The sequence below is a fragment of the Montipora foliosa genome, chromosome 13 (assembly GCF_036669935.1).
Source record: "Montipora foliosa isolate CH-2021 chromosome 13, ASM3666993v2, whole genome shotgun sequence".
Lineage (NCBI taxonomy): Eukaryota > Metazoa > Cnidaria > Anthozoa > Scleractinia > Acroporidae > Montipora > Montipora foliosa.
In genome coordinates, this window is record NC_090881.1 from 10,483,722 (window position 1) to 10,496,221 (window position 12,500).

The following is a 12,500-nucleotide window of genomic DNA, read 5'->3' on the forward strand; positions in this document are numbered from 1 at the left end:
CGAGGTGACCTCTAAACTCCACAATTTGCCGTCTGTAACAACTTCGATCTAGCTGTAAATATCGGACACCAGCAAAGCTCTGCTTTCTATTACGGAAAGCTGATTATTTTATATATTTAAGAGTAACTCTTCTTTAATACATCACAGGTTCAACGATTGAGTTCTACAAAATAATTACTGAGTTATGAATGTTTCAAACTACCTTAGATCTAGAGCTAAGACTACTACAGCTGAAAAGTACTTATACAACGCTAACACATCATAGAATAAAACTTTTGGGCACTCGCTTGCGTTCGCCGTAAAAGGATTGGTTAGTTTCACAATTAGTCGGCGCCATTTTGACATAAAAGGAACCGCCGTTCCAACTATTTTTTGATTGCAAGTTTGAGAAAAATCCTTCTCTTGAGAAAAATATTTATATAGATAAGTCAGTTACTTCATCCTAAATGCCGTTGAACCTTCAAGGTCTTGCATGTACGAAAATTAGCCTGTTTGTGAAGAATAAACAAGAGAAGACAAGTGAGACTCGTCGTCTACATATTCACTTATGCAAATTAGCAACCAAATTAGTGTGGTCTGTTCCTCACCAATACACTTGGGTACAGAATAATGTTTATGATCAGCATTATGTTCTGAGCTAGTGTGCAGTAGGTTATCGCATTGAGCACAGTGAATCCTTTTTCATGACAACGTAGTGCCGTGTTCTTGGTACGGGCCGGTCGCGCAACAGTCAACAGGGGCAAAGAGGAAAAAAAATATGTTATTTGCATTAATGCCATCGTAAATTTCCATGAAATACCACCTCTTGGCTTGCAGCTTTCGTATTTAATTTTAACGTTTACGGCAAGTCGGCAAGCGAGTCATTTGAGAAAACAGGGCGCGGTCTGGATTAGACGACCCATGGAAAAGACGTGTGAGGCCATGGCTTCCCTGATAAACCCTAAAGAAAGTTAGATGGTGAGTTCGACGAGATTGAAAGGGTTCAATCAGTACCCAACAAATGGCTTTACAACTATTAGTCATTCATCAAAAAATGAAAAATACAAAACAGACACACACACACACACGCACAAAAAACAGTTCAGTTTGCATTGGTTTTGCCTCTTTATTTCCAGACGATGTAACTTGTTGAGATTTGAATGGACCAGTAGTGCTCTAATTAAAGCATTTGCATTCTTGAACAAATGACATCAATAGATCAATCAGGTCCTTTTTTCTCTTGATTTAAATGGTACTTCATAATGGCGCAAGATAACCTTGAGCACTGTCACGTTAAATTGATGCAGCTTATTTTTCTTTGCACACCCGCACAAGTTGAAGGTGTCGTATGAAAGGGGATACTGTGGCCTCAGTTCCTCTGAGATGTGCTCCATCAGCCGCTGCTCCTCTTCTTCTTCTTCGTCTAGAAAGAGTTCCTTTGAACTTTGCTCACCTTCAGGAGAGGTTGCTTGTTGTCTTCTTCTGTTTGCAGACAGGCGTGAAAAACTTTTCTCCACTCTTCTCGCTCAAATAACCTTCTGTTCTGCTCATCTCTTCCCTTCCGCATATCATTGGAAACTTGCTGAGGGTCAGCTTTTAGCCCTGACTGTTCTCCGAGGTCAAACTTTGCCGTCAGGTAGTTTTTAACTTTCTCGGGGAATATAGTTGATCTCGCTCGTTGCTTGGTTAGGCCCAGCCCATAATAACACAGCTCGTGGTGAGCGCCGGTTCACTTTTACTCTGGTGGACAGGTTCGCAAGATTCATCTTCAGTGATGAGGACTGTTTTGGTAAATCTCTCCACCCAATCTCTACGAATCGTATCGTAAAGCGTTTCTAACTGTCTTTCAGCCTCAACGCAGTGATCCCGTACATCTAAATTCGCTTCAAGTTCTGAAAACAGCTGAAAACTCTTCCCACACCCAGACTCCAAACATTCAAAAATTTCAATGTCCGAATTGTCCAAATCGTGATGACGATTGCTTTCATCTGAATCCTCCGCCACAGAATCTCTGCTTTGGTATACACGTGAATTATGAAAAGGGAAAACTCTTCCTTAACTATGAGACAAGTGTCCCCTTGATCTTTTGTCACCAGCTGGTCGAATGAGATTTCCTTGCCACGCCCAATTCTGTAGGACTTCCACACACGAATAGTTTTTTCGTCAATCTGGATGTTATGCAGTTTGCTGAAACCATCTATTTTGTTCACTTCTAGGGTTAACTTCGCTTTGTCAACCTCACAAACACTCGCGGAGGTACCCTTCACTGGTTGTTCAGATTGTGCGCTTCTCATGTCCCCCGCTGTCAGAATGTCGTGTCCTTCGTCGCATAAACGGCGGATGCATGTTTTCATAGGGCACAAGATCCGATCACAAACGTCTTTGCCATATTGCGGTTCAGAAAAATCATAGCGACAAACGTCAACACCAACCCGTTCACCAACGCTCCTTGCTGCAGCGATTAGAGAACTATTATGGTAGCAACCAGCTTCATCTGATCTCAAATAAACTTGGGTGATGTGAGGCTTCTTGGCGTTAAGTTTTCCTAATGTGTTTTCTAGAATAGAACATACAGCGAACCAATCCTGTTAGCATGCATCAAACAGATTGGCATATTATTGCATCTCCAGCTTTCCACTGACGTCAAGATCGCCTGTGATTACCGTCGATATGTGCCAACTCAATCCTCTCTTACCGAACCAGTCGGACTGTTTTTCTCGATATCTAACCTGAAGAAACTTCATCGCCCAATTCATTATTATCAGCGCACAAAAAGTTGGATTCACACTTATAATCTTCAATTGATCTTGCTTTACAGCTTCTTGGTTAACAGAACGAACAACATTCGCCTTCCAGGACAAGATATCTGCCTTTGCCAGCTTGAAGTCGTATAGCAGATCTTCTCGTTGTTCATTGCTGTAAGGAATCCCCAGGGCACTTTGAATTCTATCTTCGACTTCATCGAATGCGTTTCGAAGGTCTTGGCAGTCACTGCAGCTTTCTGTGTGTTGAGGGGAGCATTTCTCTTGGAAGTCAGGATCTTGTTCGTCACTAAGTGCGAAATTGCGACAATGATCAGGACAAAAGGCTTCGTCAGGGTTGCAATGAACAAAAAAATTGGTTTTCAAATAGCGTTTCCCATTCCTTAGCCTTTCCTTGATTTCAGTGCACCATTGCCTGTCCATCCCTCTTTTCTCTAGATCATCGACTATCGATTCAATTTTATGGAAACCTGCAGAGGCATCGGCGGCCGTATTGTCGAGGCCTCGTGAAGACTTTCGCTGCGAAGCTTGTCCTACTTCCAGAATCTTGAAGAGGGTAGTGCGACTTAGAGGTTCAAATCTCTCCTCCTGACAGAACTGCATGTACTGACTAATCATTGTAGAACGAGTTACTGAACGGACAACGTTTGGCATCTCCATTGTCTGGTCACTGTCTAGCTTAAGTAACTTAGTTCCGTAGGATACATCCTAATAAAGTACGGGCGATTAATAAACTCAACGAAATGATCAACTTTGCTCATATCAATGCGGACACGATGGTATTTCTTCTCCTCAGGAGCCAAGCCTGGACCCATCACTCTTGCATGACACCGCGCTCTCTGTATCTGACGTGTAGACAGTTTTCCATATGGTGCATGAAGTTTCTTCAGTGTGCTCACCGAATACTTGTACGCATATAGGCTGAGAATTTGCGTCTTGGTGATTTGGCTTTTAGCATTCTTGTAAGCGCTCATCAAGGCTTTGAGCACATCATTGGCTTCTGCTACGTCATCCATTTCTCCTAAGGTGGCCATGGCATTAAAAAGCACCTTCCCGTAGTCTGGGGCTATCACTTCGCACACAAGCATGGAGTCTACTTTGGCCTTTTCGATGAAGCACTGTCGATGTTCTGAAGTACATTTTTCCCATGAGACAAGCTGAGATTTTAGAGGTTTTCTTTCCCAAGGAATATTTCTTGCAACCTCGTCCATTGCAGCGTTATAGGTGCTCCCTAATTCAGGTCTATGACCGGAGGTTACTTCAGGAATCAAGACAGGACTCCAACAAGGACTGGAATGTGGGTTCGAGGCAGGCGTGGGGAACTGGCGAAATGGCGTTGTCTGCATTTCAGCAGCATGTGCTCGTATGGCTGTTCTTGCTTCAGCTTTAGCAACTCTGGAGGATCGAAATATTATCTATTTTACCGTGAGGTATAGGCGGGGTTTATAAAACATGTTAACTGTATCACTAAAGAGGGGCATTAAGGGACCGGTTTATGTAGAGGGGAGGGGAGAGACAAGGGGGTTCAGGGCTATTTTCCATTTGCAAAGACGGAGGAACTATGTTTGTTTAGGTCTGGGTTGAAGGAGGTCAGTATGTAAATTTTGCAAGAGGACTTCTTAGTGCCATGTCGGAAAATGAAAATCATCACAATTCATCAGTTGGGCAGGTCACATTACGGATTTACTACAGTTAAATAATTATTAATGTACATTGCCTTTAATTTAATCCTTTATATTTTCTTCAACATTCCAGAATGGCCTGCTAACTATTTCTCTGCACGAAAAACTTCTCTTCAAATAATCAGGGTGCAGTTGTGGACGAACTAATTTTTTTTCAGTATTCCTTAGATGATAAGCACTTTGATTATCACCATAAACAAACCTTGATTGCAGAACTTCTGGTGTCATATCATTCAATGTCTTATGCATCATGATAGAAAAAGGGTCCACGCAAACTGAGTGATCTTTGCCTTAACTGCTCGCTCTCAGCATGTGACTTGGCACTAAATTAGCTGCTTCTGTGGTCTAGGACCTCGAACGCAATAAACATAATCAACAAACCTCCCAGTATCTGCTTCTTCCTGGTTAGACAAGACTTTAGCAGAGCTCTGCCATCCAGTTGCCGCCAGTCGCTCAGCATGCTTCTTACGGCAAGTGGTGCATAGCTATGTGTGAATAATAACAACAATGCGTACGATAAATAACAGGAAACTATTCCTGAATGGTAGTAGAAAGACTCAGAAAGGGACAAACTATGCGGAGGAGTTCACACTATGGTACGTGCAGCCTAGCACTGGTTTTATATTCTCCAATATTGTTTGCCATTCAGGCTAGTAAAAAACGAAAACAACGGAGAGTATATAGTTGGTATTGGTTGCTAAACAGTAAAAAGAAGTACATTTTAGTTTTAGGTATACACCAATGAAAAACAACATCACCTAAACCCTGAATAACACTGGTATTAGGGCTAAACGGGACTCGCCGCAAGAATTAACCTAGGCCAAAGTGTACTTACGTGATCCGACAGCAGTATTTCTTTGAAAAATAAGCTTTATTTCGTCGGCCACTTGGAAGGTAATGACGTGGCTGCCCTTCACACTTGCAATCCTGTGTGGTCAGGGTATTGGCAGGATCTCAGACCACGCCAAAATGGTCCCAGTAGATGTCTGTGCCTGGGCAGATGGTCGATCCCTTCAGTTGGGAGCTTGACAAGTGCTGCATTCCCGCTCTTGAAATGATCAGTTTAACCTCTGTAACGTCACTACACTTCGACAAGTGGCATCTAGTCAAATGCCCAGATATGTCTGCATTGCGCTCTGATAGCAAAACATGCGCAAGTTCGTCCCTACTAGACCCACATGGCGTTTTCAATAGTTCGTGGAACGAACAATCTGAGTAGATGGAGGACATTTTTAAAGCGAACACCGAAGACTTGTCGATAAAATCTGTTTTGCTTTTGTTTGCAAATCTCCCTCGACAATCTTGTTCAATTTAATTTAATTAAGATAATTAAAGAGAGAATTTGTTTGCGATCATAATGTACTAGGGTAAAATTATGGCGTAAACGAGAAAAAAAAAAGCGATTTTCTTTTAAAATTAATCGTCTGTGGATATTCTCTATTTATTCTCTTACCCTGTATTAATATACATCTCAAGATGTTTGTTTGCCAAGTAATTCCCTCAGAAACTGATAAAAATCATTTAACAGAATAAGCACGGAAAACGGAACTGATAAATTTTTCTTTTCTTGGCGACCCTAAAAAACCTGGCCATACACGTATCAATGAATTTTGTCCTCTCAAAAATAGCATAAACATAACGTAAGAACCGTGCGTGTCTTGTCTTCTCGAAACAGAGGTGAGAGATGATTTCATGCAGACTGGAACGCCTAAATTGCTCTGTTGTAAACATGCCGGTTCACAGCACCAGTGAAGTCGTCCCTCTGGCCTTTCTGTGGACGAATTCCAGGACCTACCGATACAATTTGAGCAAGTTTTGAAAGCTAAAAACTTCAATCGATGCTGTATTTTGCCGGTAGGACTGGGTGGCTCCACACTCATAAGAAAATCTATGAAATGAGAGGGGGGGGGGGGGGGGGAGGGGTCTTCCCTTGTCATGGAACGGCCGAATTACCCAGAATTCCTTTTGGGCATGGAGGAGGCAAGCGGAGACTGGTCCTCATCAAATGAGGAAAAAGTAGCGAGAAGAAGATTTCTAGGCGGATACTAAGGAGTAGCCAAGGTGCGTGCTGTTAACGTAGACTTTTTATCATAGGAAATTCGGCCTGGCCTTCAGTAATTTCTTGTCAAAGAAACGGTATAATGTAAGTAAGAGAGTAATGAGATTTATATTTGCGATTACCTGTCCTCTTACGTACCACTTAAGTCAAACTCTACCTCTCTATGCAATAAGCGCATTCAAAATTTCCTCATATTATTTTATAAAAGTAGTTAAAAAAAGAAAAGGCTTGTCCTGCATATATGAAAAATACGTTTTCTCTTCCGTTCTCTTCTTTTGCATGATCTTCGTGGAAATTACATTCTGGCCCTCAATAAACCTAGAACAACCAGTTATGGTCTTAGTTCTTTTTCTTACGTATTAGCTAAGTATGTTGCGAAAAGCGCTACCTGATTTTTCGCATACCACTGAGTTTACTGGTTTTAAACTGATCCAGGAGCGGATTTTGTACGGCGACTTCTCGTTTTGATAATATATCTTTAAATATTATTTAACATTTAGTTATGTATCTGTATATATTATGTATGTTAGCTGTAATGTCTCGAAGATATTATTCTGAAATTCGAGATAAACTAAAGTGTTATGCATGCATGTATGTTACCTTCGGCAGGACGCATGCGTGCACTTTGTAATCTGCGACTCCAGTGCTTACCATATGACAGATAAAATGACTTTTCTCTTGAATATATAAGCCATCGAAATCTTACATTAAATTGTAATGACAAGGGCGGTTTGGAGCTGTGAGTAGGCGTGGGATTTGTCTCATATGGTTTAGGGGCCGACATATCCCTCCCTCAATGCCGTATCGGGAGGCGAGGTCGGTAGCAGAAAGCAGCGAAGGGCCAACTGCGTCCAAAAGCGATCGCACGGGCCGAAATCCCGGGATGACTCGTTTGGTACGACGCTCCAGCGCCACGTCTGGAGGTACTGCATATTTTTCTCGTCTCGTCTTCAAACATTCCGTCAGCGCATGCGTGCGTAAATGTTCAGCCTCTCCGATACCTACAATACTAGACATATTTAGTTGGAACACTTAGGGAATGGTCAGAATCATCGTGTTACAAGATCGTAGCTTATACCACATCCCCCACCCCCAATTCAATGTTGTGTGAGAATTTTTCGGGCGACAACTAGTAGTTGTGGAAATCAACATTGAAGGAAGGGGGAAACGGGTGTGGGTGATCTAACAAATGTGACGAGTATTGTATGTCAATACCTACTTAACCTAAAAATTTTAATAATACAGCTTTCTAGTCCAGTTAACAAATGATTTTACTTCCTTAAATCTCTTCCATTTTTTTTAACAAGTCCATTTTATTTAATTTGAAATAAATATGTTTTTCTGTCTTATATTTGTTGACTAAAACTTTCCTTAAGTGGCTTTAAGGGAGGTTTGAATCCTTTACAACTCCACAAGTATGATTTTCCACGAATTCATATACAATTAATTAGATCCAACTTCTCCTTTAATAGCCCTAGTTTGACATCACAATAAGCGACCGAGAGACCTCCGAAACTCTTTAGTATATTTAGATTGTTGTCACTAACTTCATTCCAAAAAGCGTTCGAAAAAGAACAAGCAATCATTATAAGGGATATAGTTCCTGTCGCGCCTAATGACAAAAAGAGCCAATTGCAATTGGAAATGTATCCTATCTTACATAGGAGGTCATTCGTGCACAGGATAGAATTTAACACTTTTTACTGATAGGAGCGTGTTACATTACAACACTAGCTACTACCAACGGATCGTACTGGGAAGCTGGTTTACTATCCTACAACAGAGACCAATAAACCGATGCCTACATCTTCCCGCACCCTAAAATCGACTCATCGACGACATCAACAACAGACAAACATCACTCTGATTCACTCCATCACAGTACTGCCCAACGTATTCTACGATACAAGTACAGACCTTACACCCATTGACGGATCACAATACACCAATCATTGTTTAGTCTTCACATCCAAGTACATCTAGGCTCAACTGACAGTCGACCGATAACATCACGACTAAGTTGACATCTACGACCGGAGTTCTCAAAGTATCCACGGACGTTGCACAAATCACTTGACTCTGAAGAAGACTTCCGCTCAGGTTGTCGAAACGTCAGTCGATGTCATCTAAAACAGTCCTACCTTACTTAAATCTAAAATTGGGTACGTTTATCCGCAATCTGAAAGGAACAGATTTCTTGAGACCAGTCCATACTAGGAAATTCGATTTTGTTAAACCCGCACCTCTGACATCGTTAAAAGACTCGATGTTGGACAGCAGATCACTTGTATATTTTACATGCTTATCGAAATAATATGTTTATATAATACACTTTTACCGTCAATTTTTATCTTAGTCTTTGTTATTCCACATCGTATTTATACAAGTTGTCGGGATCTTCAAGTTCTCTTACATTTGACCACCATACTACTAATTTTCGATAAAAAGCTTTTGAAACGCATACTTGATTTGGCTCATAATTATATGGATATAGAAAAAGACCCCCTTGGCTCTTGGCTTTTCCGTTGCATAAAAAAAAAATAATAATACAAAGCTGGGATATATCAGTTTAAGAAGACGAACTGCTTTGATAATGTTTACCTTTCCACGACTTGGAAATTATTAAGTTCTCAATTTTTTTTAACCTTTGTTTAAAGTTTTTTTTGTCAACTACAAGCTGTACATCACAGCAATTCCTAAAAAAAATGACGAATGTTTTCCAATTAACCGCAAGTGGTTGATCTTCACAGTTGTGAAGGGACCCAACCCACATTGCTTCCGTTTTCGTGACATTAATTTTTATCCCAGAAGCTTTCTCAAAACCTTCAAGTAATTTAATCAAAGCTCTATCCGAATCCAAGTCTGATAAGACAGCAGTTGTGACATCAGCAAACTGCAGCAGTTTATTTTATAAACCCAGCCCTTTATTGTTATTCCTTTAACACTCTCTTGGTTTCCGATAGCTATCGTCTGTGTTTCAACTGCAGTCACAAACAGATATGGGGAGAGGGGGTTGAATATCCTTGTAGAAAATACTTACCCATCGTATAACTCAAGCCCAAAAGGAAGTCTGTAAAAGCACTTTTCAAGAAATTTCCATTGCAGACTATCAAAAGCTCTCTCAAAATCGATAAATAATAAAAGACCTGGTAACTTCCCTAGCTTTTGTAATTATATCGAGAATTGAGCGCATATTTTTCACTGATATTTCTGCCAGTAATATACCCTGACTGATTATTACGAATTAAATTAGGCAAAACGCGTTTCATTCTCTGTGCAGTAACTTTTGAGGCAATCTTTGCGTCGACATTCAAAAGGCGGTCTTAGTCTTTTGTCTCAATAAGTGTAATGACAGCCTGTTTTTGTGACGGGCTCATTATTCCTTTTTCAAAAGACACATTGCAGCATTCAACTAAATGTTCTCCTAAGAGAGGGGGTCCTAAGAGGTTCCAGAAAGTCTTGCAAAACTCTATCGGTAAACCATCATTTCAGGGAACCTTATTTATATTGCAAGGAGGTCAGAACCTTAGTACACTCTTCAATACTTATTAAGCATTCAAGGCGATTTCTAGATTCATTTAAAAGTGTTGGTATAGGTAAATCCTTAAGGCAGAAAGAACGTTCAGTTAGGCTTTCATAGAAATTTCTCTTAATAGCTTCTAAGATTTGAAAAGCTTTCATAGAAAGTTCTCTTAGCTTCTAAGATTTTAAAGGGGTCTGATGTAATGACTCGACTTAGGCGTAGCTTTTGAATGTATTTTCTAATAAGATTGCGTTTTTCTAAGTTAAAGAAATATTTAGAGGTTTTTTTTGTTTTTTCCGTGGTCATGCTACCTAGCTCGCGATCTAATGATTAGATATGTACCCTCAACCTCTTTTTCATACAGCCGTTCCATTTTTTCTTTCAAGACATTCAAAGCTGATAGGGGTTATTTTGAAAAACCAATGAGGCTTCTTGACATTATTTGTTTAAACGCTGCTGTTCTGCTTTCGTTAGCTTACTTTTATTAATCGAACATTGTCTAGAATATTTCTTATATTATATATTTCACCCAGTCCCATACAGAGCGGGGATTGCTTAAATCTTGCTTCCCTTCTTGAAGCCAAGTCACGGGTAAGAGAGAATTTATTTCACCAGCGTATTGTTTGATCATTTAGAAGGCAACGATTTAATTTAATTTCAACACCTTTTAACTCTATTATTATTACGGAGTGGTCAGTTTTTATGGCAAAAATTATATCAACATAGCTAACGTTATCGGATAAGGAATTGGAAATAAGCCAATAGTCAAGCCTACAAAAAACTCAAAGGTTCTAATTGACTCCAAGTAAAGCTGCGTCTCGTGGGATTCTTTACTCGCCAAATATCATGTAAAGTAAGCTCTGACTGTAAATGCTCAATTGTATTAATTACAGATTGTCTAGGGATCTTATTTTACTTTCACCTGTTCTGTCAATAATCAGATTCAAAGGAAAGTTAAAGTCTCCCCTAACAATGATGTTTTGAATCTCATACAAACTATTGTTCACAATGGTTTGCAATAACGACCGATGAAAACTAACTAGTTCAGTGTCTTGATTCGGAGCAGATATGTTGACTAAAAGAGCAGGTTCTCCACACAAAAGTACCTTCAGTATAATAAATATACCATTTATGTCAACAAAAGACTGTGCGACTGCGCAATAAAAATTGTTCCCAATTAGAATCACCACCCCTCTGGCATTGTTTGCTCCATGAGAGCAGAACAATGCAGCACCCAATTCTCTTTTCCATGAGACTGCATTCCTTTGAACGGAATGTGTTTCCTGTGGTCACATATGGTCACTCCTTTACGGTCGATGCCAATGCCTCTCGTATTTCAAAAAAAGTGGTTTACCTTTTCCCATTTGCGATCAGATAAATCATGGAGAAAAAGTCTAGATTTAGGAGAAGGATGTTGATGTATGTGCAGCCAAATAACAACACCAGAAAATCACCAACAAAAATTAAATAAGTATTACTATAAGATGAAGGCTTTTAGGTGAATAAATTATATGATTTCTGCAAAATTAACGTTAAAAATATAGCATAAATAAAGAAATTCACTCAAAAAGAGTTATTCTCAAAGCTTCGTGCCCGCGCAGCATTGCAAGAGAAGATACGGCACACATGAAGAACATCGATGGCCCTCAGGGCTTGCCTTTGCTGTGCTACGCGTTGCAAAAGACTCACAAAACGTATATATGAAACAGCTACTAACGACACACATCCTTGTCCAATACTGTCGAACAGATACGACCCGTGAACAGGACGTGAAACAATGGTTTACGAGTCGTACGACTCGTACGGGTCGTGCTAAAAGGAATATGCCATTATACGGGCTTTATCAGTTCGTGTATATTGGACAACCCTCCCTTAGATGTAAAATATTCTACAATTCTTACCCCATTAAGTTTTGTCCGCCTTTCCATCTGTCCTTTTTACACCCTGAAGCAAACTTCTTTTAAAAAGGAGATAAATGCTACAATTAACGTATTAGATGTACAACCAGCCTTGCATTCATTATTTTATTTATTTCCATGCAGACCACATGTAATGCGATGTGCGTGGCACGTCCTTAAAAATGTGGCACAACAAAGCTTTGCAAACGGATCGAACATTTTTTCGCCACGCTTTGGCGATTACTGTTGGGATTCTTTGAGTTGAACGTTTGAACAGTTTGAAACTTTGCGCACCAAATGCCAAAAACGCGCAACAAAATGCAACGGAGTGTGGAAACAAACGTCACAAGTATATCCGAACAATGTTGGGTCCGTTTGCACCATAGTTAATAAATGTTGGCTGGTTATGAAACTCGACAAGTTTCTTTTAGTTCATGTTTTTGTTCGCTTTTTTGGCCTTGACCCTGCACAAAAACCGACAAAAACACACTTTTTTTTGGCAGGATAGCCAATCAAAGGCTTCGACTAGTTTATTCGAAATTAACTTTTAACCAAAAACAAAAGATTGTGGAGGGTCACGGTCGGTTCAACATCTAA

At 40.1% G+C, this 12,500-nt stretch overlaps 1 pseudogene; it reads right to left on the reverse strand.

Moving 5' to 3' along the window:
- Positions 1–1,402: 1,402 nt before the first annotated feature.
- Positions 1,403–2,273, reverse strand: LOC137981683 (uncharacterized; annotated as a pseudogene).
- Between the last annotated feature and the right edge of the window lie 10,227 nt (positions 2,274–12,500).